This window comes from Caretta caretta, chromosome 23 (assembly GCF_965140235.1).
Source record: "Caretta caretta isolate rCarCar2 chromosome 23, rCarCar1.hap1, whole genome shotgun sequence".
Lineage (NCBI taxonomy): Eukaryota > Metazoa > Chordata > Testudines > Cheloniidae > Caretta > Caretta caretta.
The window spans coordinates 10353974-10373107 of record NC_134228.1 but is presented as its reverse complement, the minus strand read 5'-3'; positions in this window follow the sequence as shown (position 1 = coordinate 10373107).

Sequence of the window (19134 nt, the reverse complement as noted above, 5' to 3'; positions counted from 1 at the left end):
AGTCACCTGAAGTGGAGCATCCACAGGTATGCTTCTTGAACAAAAAGAAGATGTTACGCAACCTGTTGAGTCACTGGAGTACTTTGAGGTGTGTGTCCCTATAGGTGTTCCCCACCTGCCGTTCTTCTTCTCTGCTTCTTCCTCTCTATGGGACTTTGAAGTGGGGGAAGAACTGAGGGTGGTTTGCCTGAGCAGCCCTATATAGCCTTGGTGCAGGGCATGATGTTGTGTAGAGCACATGCGCAGGCCTAGCAGGCACTGCTACTGAAAATCTCCAATTAAAGGCACATCGTCACGTGCACACTTGAAATGGAGAACCCACAGGGGGACACATCTTGAAGAACTCCAGTTACTGCACAGGGTGATAACCTCTCATTCTTGTGCCTATGCTATTTAACGTTTTTATCAATGACCTGAAAATTGTAAGATTATCCCCCTTCTTCTCCACAAAGAAACTTCGCCTTAACTAATGGGACATTTACACTGGAACTGGAGAAGTAATTTCCAGTTTGGATAGACATACCTGTACTGCCTTTGATTGAGCTAGAATGCCAAAAGTAGCAATGTAGTTTGACCTCATTTGTATGCAATGTCTTGGAACAAATTTTGAAAGAAAGTAGTTAAGGACATAACGGTTAAGGGTAATTGGGATAAAAGACAAATACATGGTTTTACAAAAATGTAGATCATGACAGACCAACCTGATCTTCTTTGAGAAGATAACTGATACTTTAGACAAGGGAATTGCAGTAGATATATTAGTTAAATTGGCTAAAATGGGGATTAATATGAGAATTGAAAGGTGGATAAGAAAGTGGTTAAAGGAGAGGCATACAACAGGTCACACTGAAAGGTGAACTGAAGTTAGTAGTGGAGTTCCTCAGGGATCAGTCTTGGGACCAATCTTATTTAATATTCTTACTTCTGACCTTGGCACAAAAAGTGGGAGTGTGCTAATAAAATCTGAGAATGGCACAAAATTGGGAGGTATTGCTAATATGGAGGAGGGCTGGAATATCATACAAGAAGATCTGGATGACCTTGTATTAATGGAGTAATAGAAATGTGATGAAATTTAAGAGTGCAAAGTGCAAGGTCATTCATTTAGGGACTAACAACAGGAATATTTGATATAAATTGGGGACGTATCGATTGGAAGTGACAGAGGAGAAAGATCTGGATGTTTTTGTTGATCACAGGATGACTGTGAGTTGCCAATATGATGTGACTGTGAAAAAGGCTAATGCAGTCCTAGAATGCTGCAGGTGAGGTATTTCCAGTAGAGCCAGGGACGTGGTCCAACCATTATTTATACAAGGCACTGGTGAGACATCATCTGGAATGTTGTGTACCATTCTGGTCTACCATGTTTCCCAGGTGTCTGTCTGGTGAGTCTTGCCCACATGCTCAGGGTCTAATTGATTGTCATATTTGGCAGAGACCCTGGGGGGATTTTGCCTTCCTCTGCATTATGGGGAATGGGTCACTTGCATGTTTCATTTAATGTAAATGATGGATTCTTTGCAACTTGAACTCTTTAAGCCATGACTTGAGGACTTCAGTAACTCAGCCAGAGGTTAGGGGTATATTACAGTAGTGGATGGGTGAAGTTCTGTGGTCTGCAATGTGCAGGAGGTCAGACTAGATGATCACAATGGTCCCTTCTGACCTTAAAGTCTATGTGTCTATGTAGCCAGTGGTCATGAAAATCTAATTTTCAACAACAAGGAAATTGCAAATCTTGATCAAGTTTATTCTTTTTCAGAACGACTCCAGATTGAAAATGGTAAGTTTGCTCAGATTTCTAAGCAGCATGACTGGGATTGACAAGTCCCAATTGACATACCTATAGTTTCAGATGGGATACTACTTTGGGAGGCTAGCTCCTCTCACTGCTGTACTTAAAGTTCTATTTCTAGTGCACTAGCTCAGTCAGAGCTAGTGTGAGCATGTCTACCCAGGCTGGGAATTACACCCCTAGCTCTAGTATAAACATGCCCTGAGAGAATGACATCTGATATAAAGGATGTGGAACACTGTGTCACATGACTGGTTAGTTAAGTCCAGTGCTGGCTTTTAGTCCATCAGTTTAAGTACATTCTGATTAATAACAAGGAAAAAACAATACACATAGAAACTTATGGAATGATAACCATGGTTGACTTGTGTGAATAGGTGTGGGGTAGACCTAATTACTTACAGTAATGTCTTACACATATAAAACTTGCTGTAACACAGGCCAAAGAGCTCCTTACCCTAAGTTATCCTGAATAGAAAATGTTAGTTCACATTATCTAGAGGACACATGTACTTTATTCAAATGTATGTCATTCATTTGCAGACCATAGTCAGAAAGTAGCTATTAATGGTTTGCTGTCAAACTGGGATGATGTATCTAGTGGCGTCCCAAAGAGTTCAGTCCTGGGTTCAGTACTATTCAATATTTCCATTAATGACTTGGATACTTGAGTGCAGAGTATGCTTATAAAATCTTCAGACGAAACCAAATTGGGAAGGGTGGCAAGTATTTTGGAGGACAGGATTAGAATTCAATACAACCTTGACAAATTGGAGAATTGGTCTGAAATCAACAAGATGAAATTCAATAAAAACAAGTGCAAAGGTTTTCATTTAGGAGGGAAAAATCAAATACACAGCTACAAAATGGGGAATGACTGGCTAGGTGGTAGTACTACTGAAAAGGATCAGAGGATTATAGTGGCTCACAAATTGAGTATGAATCAACAATGTGATGCAGTTACAAAAAGGATTAATATAATTCTGGGGTTTATTAACAGAAGTTTTGTATGAAAGACACAGGAGGTAATTGACCCACTGTACTTGGCACTGGTGAGGCCCCGAATGGAATACTGTGTCCAATTCTGGGCCCCACACTTTAGGAAAGAGGTGGACAGATTGGAGGGAGTTCAGAAGAGAGCAACAAAAATAATAAGAGGCTTAGAAAACCTGATCTATGAGGAAGGGTTAAACAATTGGACGTGTTTAGACTTGAGAAAAGAAGACCAAGAGGGAACCTGATAACTGTTTTCAAATATGTAAGGATTGTTATAAAGAGGACTATGATCAATTTTCTCCATGTCCACTGAAAGTAGGACAAAAAATAATGGGCTTAATCTGCAGCAAGGGATATTTAAGTAATATATTAGGAAACACTTTCTAACCATGATGGTAGTTAAGCACTGGAATAGACTTCTAAGAGAGGCTGTGGAATCCCATCATTGGAGATTATTAAGAACAGGTTGGACAAACACAGCTCACAGATGGTCGTGATTTACTTTGTCCTGACTCAACACAAGGGGCTGGACTTGATGATTTCTTAAGACCCCTTCCAGGCATACATTTCTGTGATTCTATGAATCGGAGCTAGCATGGGTATGTCTACCTGAGCTGGAAATTACACCCACAGCTCAAGTATAGACATGGTCTGAATGATTCATTTGGGCAGGCACGTGGGGAGGAGTCTTTCTGAAGTCGCTTCAGGGAAAGGGAGCTTGTCAGCATGATTGGGATTGACAAATCCAGGTGAGTAATTTATCAATGGTCAAAAGTGGGATTCTGAGTGTTTGAGTTGGTTTGAGAGCATTTCTCCCTTAGGAAATCTGGGTATTCTCTGATGGGAGTTGTCAAGGTTCCTTCCCCACTCTGAACTCTAGGGTACAGATGTGGGGACCTGCATGAAAACCTCCTAAGCTTACTTTCACCAGCTTAGGTTAAAACTTCCCCAAGGTACAAATTAATTTTACCCTTTGCCCTTGGATTCCCACTGCCACCACCAAACTTTATCTGGGTTTACTGGGAAACGTAGTTTGGACACGTCTTTCCCCCCAAAATCCTCCCAATCCTTGCACCCCACTACCTGGGGAAGGTTTGGTAAAAATCCTCACCAATTTGCGTAGGTGACCACAGACCCAAACCCTTGGATCTTAGAACAATGAAAAAGCATTCAGTTTCCTTACAAGAAGACTTTTAATAGAAGTAAAGGAATCACCTCTGTAAAATCAGGATGGTAGATACCTTACAGGGGAATTAGATTCAAAACATAGAGAATCCCTCTAGGCAAAACCTTAAGTTACAAAAAAGACACACAGACAGGAATAGTCATTCTATTCAGCACAGTTCTTTTCTCAGCCATTTAAAGAAATCATAATCTAACACATACCTAGCTAGATTACTTACTAAAAGTTCTAAGACTCCATGCCTGTTCTGTCCCCGGCAAAAGGAGCATACAGACAGACACAGACCCTTTGTTTCTCTCCCTCCTCCCAGCTTTTGAAAGTATCTTGTCTCCTCATTGGTCATTTTGGTCAGGTGCCAGCGAGATTAGCTTTAGCTTCTTAACCCTTTACAGGTGAGAGGATTTTTCCTCTGGCCAGGAGGGATTTTAAAGGGGTTTACCCTTCCCTTTATATTTATGACAGGAGTTGCAGGGATTGGGCGTTTATCAATGGAAGAGGGCTGAAGGGGTTTAGTAGCTGTGTTGGGGGCTGGAATGGTGTCAGGTTGGGCATATGGCAATATAAAATGTGACAATTGTTAACTTGGAGGCTGTTCCTGCTCTCAGTGAAATCAATGGCAGTAGTCCTACTGATGTCAGTGGGGCAGGACTGAGTCCTCAGTATGAAAAGAAAATGCATTTATTGACAATATTGGCTTTTTTTTGCAGGCCAGTTCCAGGTGGAAAAGAGTAAGTTTGCTCTGATTTCTGAGGTTTGGAGGGGGAAGGTCAAATATTGGCCTTTTGATAAGTGGGGTCAGTAGGGCTTCTTTAAAAAGGTGATAATAAGAAATGTTTTCACTTGTTCATGAAGAAAGAGTCAAGGAGAGTTCCTCATATGGGACAGAACAGACTGAGCACTATTTACTAGGGAACAATTGAGATGACTGGTTTACACAACAGGGGAAAATATGTAGTTACACAATGTGTGTCCTTCCTTTGCAACCAATTTACTGAAGGCACTGAGAAAGTGTACATTGATTGATTGTAGTCTTCTTTTGAAGCAGAGGAGAGCTGAAGAAGAGACTGCTCTGAACAGATATTAAGCAGGCCAAAATTCCATTTGTCCCATTGTACAAATCAAATATAATCTGGTTTTACCATTAGTTCCTTTGTATGGCAGGAATCAAAGTAGAAAGTCTCTGTTGATGTGATATATGGGATAACTTAATAGATTCTTTAGTTAAAAAAAAAACAAGTTACATTCTCCGACTCAGTTTGTAGAAAACCTCTGAATGTGTTATTTCAAAATTTCTTTTTCAGACATATTCCATCAGAAAATCCGTAAGTCAAAGCTGACTTTTAAGCACTTTCACTCAAATATGTAGCCTCTGATGAAGTTTTTCCATCTGTTTTGTAAATATTGGCCTTCCTCCCACCGATCATCAAAGTATCATTGGCTTGGCTGTACAACATCTTAATTCAGCATATGAATGGTTCTGAGTAAGGCTGCTTCTGTACTGTAACTTCTCAAAAAATTCTACTAATTTTTTCTTCCAATCCCAATAGCAAAAATGATCTTTCCACAATATGTAAATGTACATACATTTTATGAGGAAATTCAGGGTTGACTCAAAGCCCATCAAATCCAATGAAAAGAATCACATTGATTTTACTTCGCGTTAGATCAAGCCCTGAACGTGGCTAATTCTTGCTATTCCAGAAGTTAACTATTTGTGTTAAGAAGAAAACAAAGAAAGAAGAAGAGGGACTGCTAAATACTGAATATGGGGTGGAGATTAAAGAAAATCTAGGCATGGCACAACACCTAAACAAATACTTTGCCTCAGCTTTTAATGAGGCTAATGAAGAGTTTAGGGGTCGTGGCAGCGTGGCTAATGGGAACGAAGATATGGAGGTAGAGATTACCACATCTGAAGTTGAAGTCAAACTCAAACAGTTTAATGGGACTAAATCAGGGAGCCCGGATAATCTCCATCCAAGAATATTAAAGGAACTGGCACATGAAATTGCAGGCCCAGTAGCAAGGATATTTAATGAATCTGTAAACTTGGGGGTCAGAACCTATGACTGGAGAACTGCTATTATAGTTTCTATTTTTAATAAAGGGGGGAAAGTGATATGGGAAAATACAGGCCTTAGTTTGACCTCATTTGTATGCAATGTCTTGGAACAAATTTTAAAATAAAGTAGTTAAGGACATAACGGTTAAGGGTAATTGGGATAAAATACATGGTTTTACAAAAATGTAGAGCATGACAGACCAACCTGATCTTCTTTGAGAAGATAACTGATATTTTAGACAAGGGAATTGCAGTAGATATAATCTATTTGGATTTCAGTACGGCATTTGATACATTTCCACATGGGAAATTATTAGTTAAATTGGCTAAAATGGAGATTAATATGAGAATTGAAAGGTGGATAAGAAAGTGGTTAAAGGAGAGACTACAACAGGTCACACTGAAAGGTGAACTGAAGTTAGTAGTGGAGTTCCTCAGGGATCAGTCTTGGGACCAATCTTATTTAATATTCTTACTTCTGACCTTGGCACAAAAAGTGGGAGTGTGCTAATAAAATCTGAGGATGGCACAAAATTGGGAGGTATTGCCAATATGGAGGAGGGCTGGAATATCATACAAGAAGATCTGGATGACCTTGTATTAATGGAGTAATAGAAATGTGATGAAATTTAAGAGTGCAAAGTGCAAGGTCATTCACTTAGGGACTAACAACAAGAATATTTGATATAAATTGGGGACATATCCATTGGAAGTGACAGAGGAGAAAGATCTGGATGTTTTTGTTGATCACAGGATGACTGTGAGTTGCCAATATGATGTGACTGTGAAAAAGGCTAATGCAGTCCTAGAATGCTGCAGGTGAGGTATTTCCAGTAGAGCCAGGGACGTGGTCCAACCATTATTTATACAAGGCACTGGTGAGACATCATCTGGAATGTTGTGTACCATTCTGGTCTACCATGTTTCCCAGGTGCCTATCTGGTGGGTCTTGCCCACATGCTCAGGGTCTAATTGATTGTCATATTTGGCAGAGACCCTGGGGGGATTTTGCCTTCCTCTGCATTATGGGGAATGGGCCACTTACATGTTTAAATTAATGTAAATGATGTATTCTTTGCAACTTGAACTCTTTAAGCCATGACTTGAGGACTTCAGTAACTCAGCCAGAGGTTAGGGGTATATTACAGTAGTGGATGGGTGAAGTTCTGTGGTCTGCAATGTGCAGGAGGTCAGACTAGATGATCACAATGGTCCCTTCTGACCTTAAAGTCTATGTGTCTATGTAGCCAGTGGTCATGAAAATCTAATTTTCAACAACAAGGAAATTGCAAATCTTGATCAAGTTTATTCTTTTTCAGAACAACTCCAGATTGAAAATGGTAAGTTTGCTCAGATTTCTAAGCAGCTTCACTGATTTTTTTTTAACTCAAATGTACATCCTGTATTTCCATGTCTAAATATAAGCTTGTGACAGGGACTCGTCCACTCACTCCTTGAGGCTCATCTGGGGAATTAGTCTGGCACTCCTTCCTGCAGTTACTCAGTCAGTTGTTCCCCTCAGTTACTCCATTGCCCCTCATGTTCCATGAGTGGAAGCACTGTCCTCCCCATAGCTCACCCCTCATGCTAAATCACATTAAATATTTCCCCCCTTCTGGGGTATTGAAAGTCCTTTGGGGCAAACTGTCCATGGCAGTCCACTCTCCACTGCCTGGTCTGTGCCACTCCTCCAGTGGCTGGTAGGGGAACCCCAGCCCACTCTCTACACCGGGTTCCAGTCCAGGGACCCTCAACCCAGCACTTCTGGCTTTACTCTTCCAGCCCTCACTGCTCTTTCCCTGTATAGCTTCCTACTCTCCCCTTACAGCTTCCTGTTCTTCCCCTTTGTATCAGGGAGTGCAACTGCAGTTTTCCTCCCCTAGCATGCCAACTTACTCTCTTTATAGATCCTGCTTGGCTCCTCCCTCCCCTCCCCCAACTGGACTTCATGTGCAATTTGGTCCTAGCACGCCCTAGGTTTCTTTCAGGTGCAGCCTAATGTTAATTGACCTAATTTACCCATTCGATCCTTGTGTAATGTGGACACCCCATCACAAAGGCCCTAAATAATCCATTATACAGCAGACTTTAAGAAAAGATGCTTCACTGTAGGTGTCCGATTCCACAATCTCTGAGTTACATGAGAGATCCTTCCCAAATGAATAGTCCCATTGAGGAGAATTGTCAAAATGCAAAAATCTCTCGGTATTTATTCACGCAAAACATCCATTCACATCTCAACTTCTATCTGAGTCAGACCTGAAAAAGACTTAAAGGATGAAATACAAATCTGTGTCCTATTTAATCTACTTTTATTTATAGATTCATACATTTTAATCTTTACTTAATTTACAATCCTTAAGTACCATACATTGGGAACAGGAATAACTGCCTCTTCAGTCTAGCAGAGAAAGGTATAACATGAGCCAATGGCTGGAAGTTGAAACAGTAAGGGTGATTAAATACTGGGAAAATTTACCAAGGTTTGTGGTGAAATTTAGCAAGGGCCATGGTGTATTCTCCGACAGTGGCAAGATTTAAATCAAGATTGGATGTTTTTCTGAAAGATCCGCTCAGGAATTATTTTCAAGGATGGCCTGTGTTATACAGGAGGTCAGACTAGATTATCAAATAGGTCCCTTCTGGCCTTGTAATCTATTATTCTCTCTTCATTCTCTGTGTTGGGGCTATGGCAAAACCAAGTTAAGCAAGTGGCTATCAGACTTGCTCTGGAAGTGGTGAGATTTGATGCTATTCTCACCTCCTTCAGAAAGCAGCTCTAAAGCCAGTTGCCAGTGGTTCTAGCTGATCCTTTCATAGTTCCCTTGGAAAGTGGTTCCTGAGGGAAATTGTACTGTCAGACAGACAGAGCCATTAGATACCATAGCAAGCAAGGCCTTATATATGAGGGCCAAAATCTGACCTAGAATCCTGTGGAGAGTGAGCGTCATGAGTGAAACACCACATTCATGACCTTTGGGGGACTAGTGTTGCTGAGGAGACAGGCTGATGTGTTCTGGACCACATGATGTTTTTTTAAGGTTGATGTGGTCGTTCCTACACCTGATTATCTGAATCGAGAGTGCATGTGGACGTGGATCCTTGGAGCAAAGTCATCTTCTGATAGAATATGGTCCAGCCTCTTAGACAGTCACAGAGGTTAGGAGGAGTTTTTAGCAGCTGTGCATACTGGAGTGTTCATTGAGAATGAGTTCAGAAAGAGCCAGAGGCTGCAAACTGACTTGATAATTGATTCCAATGCTGGGCTTCAGTCCATCCATCCTACTTCATTCTGAGTAATAAGAGGGCTAAATAGCACACTTTGAAAACAGTGAAATGTTGATCAGAGCTGACTTGTGTGAATGGGGCATGTGGATGGAACTTGTCCTTACCTCCTCAGGAGTCTGCATCCATAATCAATTCACTGCATCATCCCTGTAGCTCATACCCTGCAGTCACCTACTCCATATTGTATGCCATAAACACATTTGTTTAGAGAAAAGGGCTAAAGCGATGTTGTTACTCAGTTGTGTGTTATTCCTTTGCAGAGCAAGTACGGTGGGACAGGAGTAAGTTTGCATTCAGTTACGTAGCCTTCTACTCAAGCAGGGGAGAGTCAGCAGGCAGGGATGGAGTCGTCACCTAGTGAACTGCCTGTAATGGAGTGCTCACAACAATGAGGAGTCCAGAAGGAATCGCAGTCTGTGAACTGACTTGATACTCGATCCATCGATCCTACTTCATTCTTAATAATAGGAGGGTAGAGTGCTGATCATGGTTGACTTGCATGGCTGTGAGATGGAGGAGGAACTAAAGCCCAGATCCACAAAGGGACTTGAGCATTGCAATGCTGGAGATTGCAGCACCTAACTTATAGGTTCCTGGCCACCAAATAGAATCCACAAAGCCTAGGCTGCCTATATGATGCATGGGGAGAGAAATGCTCTTCAGTGTGGGATCCACACGGGACAGCATAATAGGTGGGGAGGTGCCTAAGCTTGTTGATAGCAGAGGCCAAGGTGAGGGATGTATCCTAAGCCCCAGCCTTCTCTGGGAGGTAGGCACCAATCTCTGCTTGGGATCCACGGCCTGGATTCCTCTCCTGGAGTCAGGCACCTAATCCATTTCTTGTAAGAATGGCATGGGGCACATCTAACTCCATGTGAAATTGGCGGGGGGCCGGGGGAGAAGGAGGAGAAAACAGCAGTTTCCACCCTTGCCCCAATGGCTGTAGCACTCACACAGAATGTGGGAGACTCCAGTTCAGTCCCCCCACCCTTCATCTGGATGTGGAGAGGAGATTTGAACTTGGGTCTTCCACCTCTCAGGTGAATGCGCTAACAATAGGACTATAGGATATTATATGAGCTTCACAATCTCTCCTGTTGAAGCTGTTCCATTACATATACATTAAGCAGTGGGCAAAGAGAGCAAAAGAAGTGCTGTATAGACTAGTGGTTAGGGCACTCACCTCAGGGGTAAGAAATTCAAGTTCAGATTCCATTTCTTCCTCAGGCAGATGGGAGACTTGAACCAGGGTCTCCCACATCCCAGATCATAGAATATAAGGGTTGGAAGGGACCTCAGGAGGTCATCTAGTCCAACCCCCTTCTCAAAGCAGGACCAATCACCAACTAAATCAAGATGAAGTCTCTATCCATTGAGCTCAGTCCTGCTTTCACTGGCATTGTGTGGAGTTAGTTGAGCTTTGAGGACATCTACCAGATCAGCCCCTCCAGACCAGGTAGTTGGCACAATGTCTGGTTTCACCTGATTTGAGGATCCCTCTGAGTCTTAGACATGGGAGATGTGCCCAGATGCTCAGAATGAGGTGGCTGTGCAGAAGCTTAAAGGCACTTTTACAGGGAAAATAGATGCAGTGGGGTTTTAGGCATCTCCAGAGTAAGTCAACTTAAATTTTGGACTTATCTGACTAGGTGGGAATTAAGGACCTACACTGTTTTGTGTATCTGGGCCACCAAACTGATTTAGGATTCTTGGGAGAGCCAGTGTAATGTGTGAAGCACCCCATTGATGCACGAGTGTCACTGGGGAGACTGGCTGATCTGTTCTGGACCATATGATTTTTTTCTGAAGGTCAATGAAATTATTCCTACTTCCTATACTGAGTATTCCAGCCTAGAGTGCATGTGGGCTTGGCTCCTTGTAGCAAAGTCATCTTCTGGGAGAATGTAGTGCAGCCTCCCAGGCAGCCACAGACTTAAAGAGGAGTTTGTGGCAGCTGTGCATACTGTAGTGTTCATCCAGAATGAGTCCAAAAACAGCCAGAGGCTGCAAACTGACTTGATAATTGATTCCAATGCTGGGCTTCAATTCATCCATCTTACTTCATTTTGAATAATAAGAGGGCAATATTACAAACTTTGGAAACTGTGAAATGCTGATTAGGGTTGACTTATGTGAATGGGGCATGTGGGAGGAACTTGTTCCTTACCTCCTCATCAATCTGCATCCATAATCATTTCCGTAATCCATAATCATCCCTGTAGCTCACACCTTGCAGCCACATACCCCATTTCCTACACCATAAAAACTGATTTAGAAAACAGGGCAAAAACGATGCTGTTTGTGAAATGTGTGTCATTCCTTTGCAGAACAATTACAGTTGGAAAGAGGTAAGTTTGCATTAATGTCTGTAGCCTTGCACTCAGTCAGAGGAGGGAGGGATAAGATAGGGTGGAGTTGCCACCTGGTGAGTTGCCTGTACTGGTGTGTTCAGCAACAGTGAGCAGTCCAGGAATCAGATAAGCAACTCTAATGATGGACTTCAATCCTACTTCATTCTTAATAATAGGAGGGGGAAAATAATGGACTTTAAAAACTGAAATGCTGATCATGGTTGACTTGCATGGCTGTGAGGTGGACGAGGAGCTAATTCCTTAAACATCCGCATCCTCCATGGCTCACACTTAACTGGCACCAATCCAAAATCAACGACTAAGTGTTTACAGAAAAAGGCAAAAATATGTAGTTACTCAAATGTATTTCATTCCATTGCAGATGAACTACGGATGGGAAGGGGTAAGTTTTCATTTATGCAGCCTTCTCAAACTGAGGAGAGATGGAGCATGTGGTGGAATTGTGTGTACTTGTATATTTGCTGAAGAAACAAAGAGAAGCACTGATCAGCAAGAGGCAGAATTGGAAGTTTGCTGTAGCTTCTCCATCAGTGATTGGTGATGAGGGCCATATGAAACCTAAAATAGCTAGACATAACTGGGTTATTTTTCATTAGTGTATTGTTGGGAATATTCTTTGTCTAGGCTTGGTTTGGAGCATCAGGCTTGAGGCTGTTCACAGGAAGCAAACATTTATTAACCCACCTTGCATATTGGCTGAGAATGCCATGATTGCAGCTGGTAAAAAAATCCATTTTTTTCTATTACACAATAAAAAAAATTCATTTTTAAAAAATTTTCAGAGGAAAGTTTTGAAATAAAAACCAATTGTTTTGCTAAAATTTGGTTTTCCATTTTTTAAATGATTTTTCCCTCTCTTTCTCCCTTTATTTCCCTTTTCCCCCACTGAATGAAATAGAATGCAAACTGTTTAGGTTTTTTGTTTTGTCTTTTTTTATTTTTTTTCATTTTTCCAGTCTGCAAGTTTTCAAAATTCCTCCAGCTTTGAAAAATGTATGGCCTGTCTAGGGATAAATGAAATTGCAACCCAGCCACTCTGTAACCATAAGTGAACGGTGAGCACAGCCTCCTGAAAAGTGTGTGCTGTAGGTTCAAATCCCTCCTCCACCTCAGGAAGAGGTGGGCCGTGAACTTGGGTCTCCAACTTATAAGGTGATGCGCATATGCACACTTAATATGTATTTAATTAAAGAGGAACAGCTTCAATGAGAGAGACTGAGAAAGACTCATAGTCCAGTAGTTAGGCCAGTCAGCTGAAAGGTAGGAAATATCTCTCCAAATCCCTTCCCTTCAGCAGACAGAGAGGGGAATTTAAGGATATCCCATTTGAATACCCTAACCACTGGGTGGATTTGGGTCTAAATATTCCTAGACCCTACCACCCAGCCACCCTACAACTAGTCTGTAATTCTGCAGGATTTAAACAATGTTTCTATCCCTCTTCCCAAGTGGACCTTATGGGAACTAAGGGCCAGATCATCCTCTAGCGTAGTGGGGCTGTGAAACTACTGGGAACTCCAGGACCCTCTCACTGGAGTGTTTCCTCTTCAAAATAGGGAGGGGTTCCTACTCTTGAAGAGGAGATGCAGGGGTGGCGGAGCAGCTTGTCATTAAAGAGAATCCTAGAGTGTGACAGGAATAAATGGAGACCATAGACTTATTCCTGCTCCCATTGCAGTCAACAGGAATTGCTCATGAATTTCAGTGGGAGTAGTGTGTGTGCATGGTAATGATAAAAAGGAAACATTTAGTCAAATGAAAATTGTCCTTTGTTTGCTTCTCCTCCTCTAGGAAAGAAACAAGAGCATTCTGCAGAAGGTAAGATTTCCTATATACCTGATAATCCTTCAGCAAGGGGCACATTTCGCCCAGTCACAGTGACAGTGCACACATGAAAATATGATTGGTTATTTCATGTGCCAAGATCCACTGTAGGGGAGTATGAAGTTTTAAATTTCTTTTGCTCTTCCAAGAGTAGTTAATTGGATAAAGGGTATGATTGCTTCCATTGACTTCAGTGGGAATTAGATTGGTCTGAATTAGACTATCTTGACCTTCTGCCTGCCTTTCTTTCAGTGCTACGAACACTGAGCACTAGATTAGGTAAGAGGAGTGTATTTCCATATATTTCTAGTGAATACAGTCATTCACTCATCATAAACCTGTACATCACAGCTCATATGGCAGTCACCCTTCTAGAGAAAGAGGATATGGACTTTCCATTATAAAACTCTACTATTATCAGTTGCTCACAATTTAGTGAAATAACCACAGTTGGAGTTGCAAGTGCTCAGTCACTGCCTTTCCTCAAATGCAGTGATGTTGTTTTCTTTCTTCTGGAAAGTTTAAACAAAAATGTTTCATCCATTTTTGATAAAAGTATGAATAATGGGTGTTTCTTCATTGTGCTAGGACTTCCAGCTCCCTTAGAAAGGAAGGGTACCTCTGCCTGATTGAAGCCTGGGTTCAGAATCAAACCTGTCTTTCACTGGCAGCAGGGGAATTCCCCATCCCCTGCAGTCCCTGACTACCTGATAGCTTTGTTCTGCCTCACAGGAGTCAGAGGCTCCTTCAGCCCTCCCTGCTGCAGAAACAGGTCTCTGAGGGAAATGTCAACACTGTATTTCATGTAGTCCCCCTTTCCCTTGTGTGACTTAAGCCTCTTCCCTGCTGCTCGATAATCAGAGTGGCTTATCTCTCCTCCTGGCGTGCACTGAGTCCTGGGTTCTCTATTTCAGCACCTGGTGCCTCTACCCAAGGTGACTCCTGTCTGTGCTTGGGGCACAGGGGTGCTGTCCCTTGGGAAAATGACTAATGCTATTTGTCTGTTTACAACGAATATAATCTAGTACATGAACAACACAATCCACTAATACAAGTCCCAGCAAACGAAAGGCCACACTCAAAAATAACAGTATGACACAGGGAACTTTACTGGGGACAGGAAACAAAGGCTCTAGGGAAGCAACATAAGAACAGCTATACTGTGTTAGACCAATAATCCATCCAGCCCAATATCCCGTCTTATGACAGTGACTGGTGCCTGACACACCAGGATGAATGAACAGAACAGGGCAATTTATCTAATGATTCATTCTCTGTCATCCAGTCCCAGCTTCTGATAGTCAGAGGTTTAGGGACACCCAGAGCACTGGCTTGTATCCCTAACCATCTTGGCTAATAGCCATTGAAGGAACGATCCTCCATGAACTTATCTCATTCTTTTTTTGAACCTTATTATATTTTTGGCCTTCACAACATCCTTTGGCAATGAGTTCCACAGATTGACTGTGTGTTCTGGGAAGCAGTACTTCCTTTTGTTTGTTTTAAACCTATTGTCTATTAATTTCATTGGGTGACCCTGTTTCTTGTGTTATGTGAAGGAGTTAATAATACTTATTTTCTCCAGACCATTCATGATTTTATAGACATCTATCATATCCCACTTTAGTTGTATCTTTTCTAAGCTGAACAGTCCCAGTCTTTTTAATCGCTTCTCGTACAGAAGCTGTTACATACCCCGAATCATTTTTGTTGCCCTTCTCTGTGCTTTTTCCAAATCTAATATATCTTTTTGAGATGGGGTGACCAGAACTGCATTCAGTATTCAAGGTGTGGGAGGACTATAGAGTTATATAGTGGCATTATGATATTTTCTTATTATTATCTATCACTTATCTAACATTCCTTACATTCTGTGAGCTGTTTTGACTGCACATTGAGTGGATGTTTTCAGAGAACTATCCACAATGACTCCAAGATCTTTCTTGAGTGGTAACTGCTAATTTAGACCCCATCATTTTGTATGTATATTTGGGATTATGTTTGCTAATGTTCATTACTTTGCATTTATCAACCTTGAATTTCATCTGCCATTTTGTTGCCTAATCACACAGTTTTGTGAGATCTCTTTGCAACTCTTCACAGTCTGCTTTGGACTTAACTATTCTGACTAATTTAGTATCATATGCAAACTTTACCACCTCACTTTTTACCAAGTTTACCCCTTTTCCCAGATAATTTACGAATGTGTTGAACGACACTGATCCCAGTACAGATCCTTAGGAGACTCCACTCTCAACTGGAAAGAGGTTAAAATCAACTAAGGAAAGGCTTAAGATTAACTAAAGTATTAAAACATCAACAATCTAACAAATGCCCCATCGCCCTATGTTCACCACTGTACTAAACCCCCCCAGCTCCCTCCCTAATACCTTTCCAGGCAGATGGTTCGCTGGGGATAAGTCCTGAGACAAGTTCTGTGAATGTTGGATGGCTTAAACAAAAAGACAGGGGTTCCCTTAATGTGTCTTCACCCCTAGGTGAGATTAGGCCCTCTCCTGGCTCCCTGGTCTGGAGTCTTGGGAGGTTCCAGCTGGCTCTAGATAGCTGGCACTGGGTTTGTTCTCTTCCCCTCTGATCTCTGGTCTCTGCAGGGCTGGCATTCCTAAGTCACACACTAAATCCCCCAATAGTTCAAAGCCTCCCTTTGGGTGGAGAAAGGGAGTTGAGTACAGATTCTTCGGGCAGTGCTGCTCGTCTCCCAGCTCCAAACTCAAACAATCAAAAATGAAACCCAAACTGGTCCCTTTGTCCTTCAGTCAGCCTGTTCCCTCCCACTGAGGCACTGAGGAATTCTAGCTCCTCCCTGGCCCAGCAAAACTGCCTATAACAATCATTCCAGCCAAAGCTCCCCACTGGATTTTTTTAAAGCATTTCCAGGCTACCCTGCCCTAGGCTTGAAGCTGCCTGGGAAATGGCATCCAGCGGGTCTGCAGCCAGTGTTCTGTAGGCCAGAGAGTAGGACCCCTAGAGCCTCAGTTCAGTGTCAAGGAACTAGGAAAGTCCAAAGGGGTGGGGGCTATATTCAAATGTGTATCTCAGCTCAATAATTTGGTATCTAATTCCCAGCTGTGTCCCATGGCTATATTTGGGGACTGTTCTCTCTCAGCTCCACTTGTTCTTCTGGGGTGTTTGCTGTAGTAGGCTTCAGGCAGTGAGCGAGGCTGGGAAAAGCCAGAGGCAAACAGAAAGGTCTCTGTGTCCTCTTTCACTCTCTTGTCAAGTGTCTTGTTTGGGAGCTTGGCTGCTTCTATGGGCAGACTGAAGTTACTCCATCATACCCAGATCAGGCGGGACCTCCACATCCCTGTGATTGGTAGGAGCCAGGCAGGATTGGGAAGGCCGGCTTTAGCACCAAGCTAGTGCATTTCCATTATAACACATTTTCATGACTCTTCTTTGAACAGCCACAAGGCCAAAATAGCACAGGCTTGAAAATTGCAACATGGTACGGAAATAGCCCTCCCAGGCTATGGGAGTGGGAGTACTCATGAAGTAAGTTGCTATCAGTGGAGATAAGGGTACCAGAACTGAGCCCATACTTGGCAATAGCAATAGATTATTATTTTCCACTTGCCAAAGGAACACTTAGTGAGTGGTGCACTGCACATGGGTGTGTAGCTGACTGAGTGAACTACCAGATCACCAGAATAACTTCCAGCCCTGGGAAACTCAGGATCTGGTGACAGGGGCTATCTTCCCTCCCCTGCTGCTTTTCCCACCAAAAGAATTCCTTAGCCCAATCCACCTAGGGGCAGGAGGCGGGAGGATTTTGTTGAATTCCTGCTGCAATAAGTAGGAAGGAATGATCAGGACCTGATCAGGTCACCAGTAAATTTCATTGCATACTGTACTTTTCTACTGACAGCTGCCTCATTGTCATAAAAAAACTAAGTAAAAATAAAATAACAGTTCTCTTAGAAAATAGGGAAATAGCTAGGTGTCCTGCAGCCTCAGCTTACACTGGCAAAGGGTAAATATGTAAAAGACATAACAACCCTCCTGCTTGAGCCATCAATCAAATATGGCCTGAGCTTGGCAGAATAGTCCGTCATGGACATGTTACTGTCATTTAGACTGTTAGTGCATTATGGGTTTCTTGCCTCTTCCTCTGAAGCAGCTGGGAATGGGCATTATCAGAGCCCAGATGCTCCATTAGATGCATTATTATTAGTCCAAAAAAATAGTCCAATAAAGGATATTACCTCACCCACCTTGTCTCTCTATTATTCTATTCAGTCTTGCACTGCCAGGAATAGCATGCTCTTCCTTGCCCGCAACACTCTCTCTTAAAGAAATATTATTTGTATGAAAGTCACAAGTAGAGAGTAAAGTAAAAATCCCATGGACACAGCGATTACCATGGAAAGCAGCCAAGTTAGCACATATTTGTTGTGATTTGTTTTAGGTGGGTTCCATTGTTAGAATTTGCTATAGTTAGAGGTCAAGGTCAGAGGATTTACAACTTAATTTTACATTTTGATCTGAAGGAGGTATGACAAATCATACTCTTTACTCTTGGAAAAGAGTTTGTGGACTTCTTTCTGCTCCCATGGCACTCCTTTGGAGATTTCAGTGAACTTCAGCAGGAATAGGTTTGGGCTGTATGTGTACATGTAGAGGTGTGTGTGTGTATTTCAAAATAAGAGGTATAAATAAGAAACATCATCTGTTTTCTTCCCTTCAATCAGAAAATAAAGAAAAATTGTTTGAAGCAGGTAAGATTTCAAGTCTCACTTGGTTGCACTGACACCAAACACATGAAATTGTTTGTCTATTTCATGAACCAGTTGCAGAGAGCTGCTACTGCAAGAGAATAGGAAGTTCTAAATGTGTGTTGCACTTCTCACAGAATTAATGCTAATGGCATCAGGAATGCTGCCTGTGTTGTCAGTTTTCATATGATTTTGCAGTTTTATGTTGGTAATTGCACACAGAAGGGTTAGATGTCTTTGTTAGCATAACCAAAACATGGCAGGGCATTAACATGGTCTCCTGTGGAACAGAGTATTCTGATGGCCATGGGGAAATTCCCGTCTGTGTTGAGAGTTGGCGGGATCGGGCAGGTTTTGTATAACATTTTGTTCGCACTTCTTTCCTGCAGTTTCTTCATCCATAGATCATCATGGCTAAAGTCCCAATTTTGGCAAAGCACCCTTAAGCACATGCATAAGTGCCATTACCTTTAATGCGACCCAAGCACACGATAAAGTTAAGCATGTGCTTAAATGTGCCTTGCTGGATTGGGACATAAAACTTCACACTAATGCAGGCCCCTCTCCTATGAGTTAGTGTCACTACTCAAAGTGCATAGAATTAGGCACATATGAAAATCTGTGCAGAATTGGGGCCACAGGGTTAAATTCTGCTCTCACATACATCCCTGTAATCTTGTTTATTCCAGTGAGGGTCTAAATGGAGTAATCAGACAAAATTTGGCCTGTTGAGGGCTATATAACATAGCCTATGTTTGTCATTGGTAACCCTTCTATGGCCCAGGTGAGAATCTCCAGTGTGGCTCTGTTTTATCCCCTATAAAATGGTTCCCTTTCTGTTTTAAGATCCAGCAATATTTCAGGCTCAATGTGCTGTG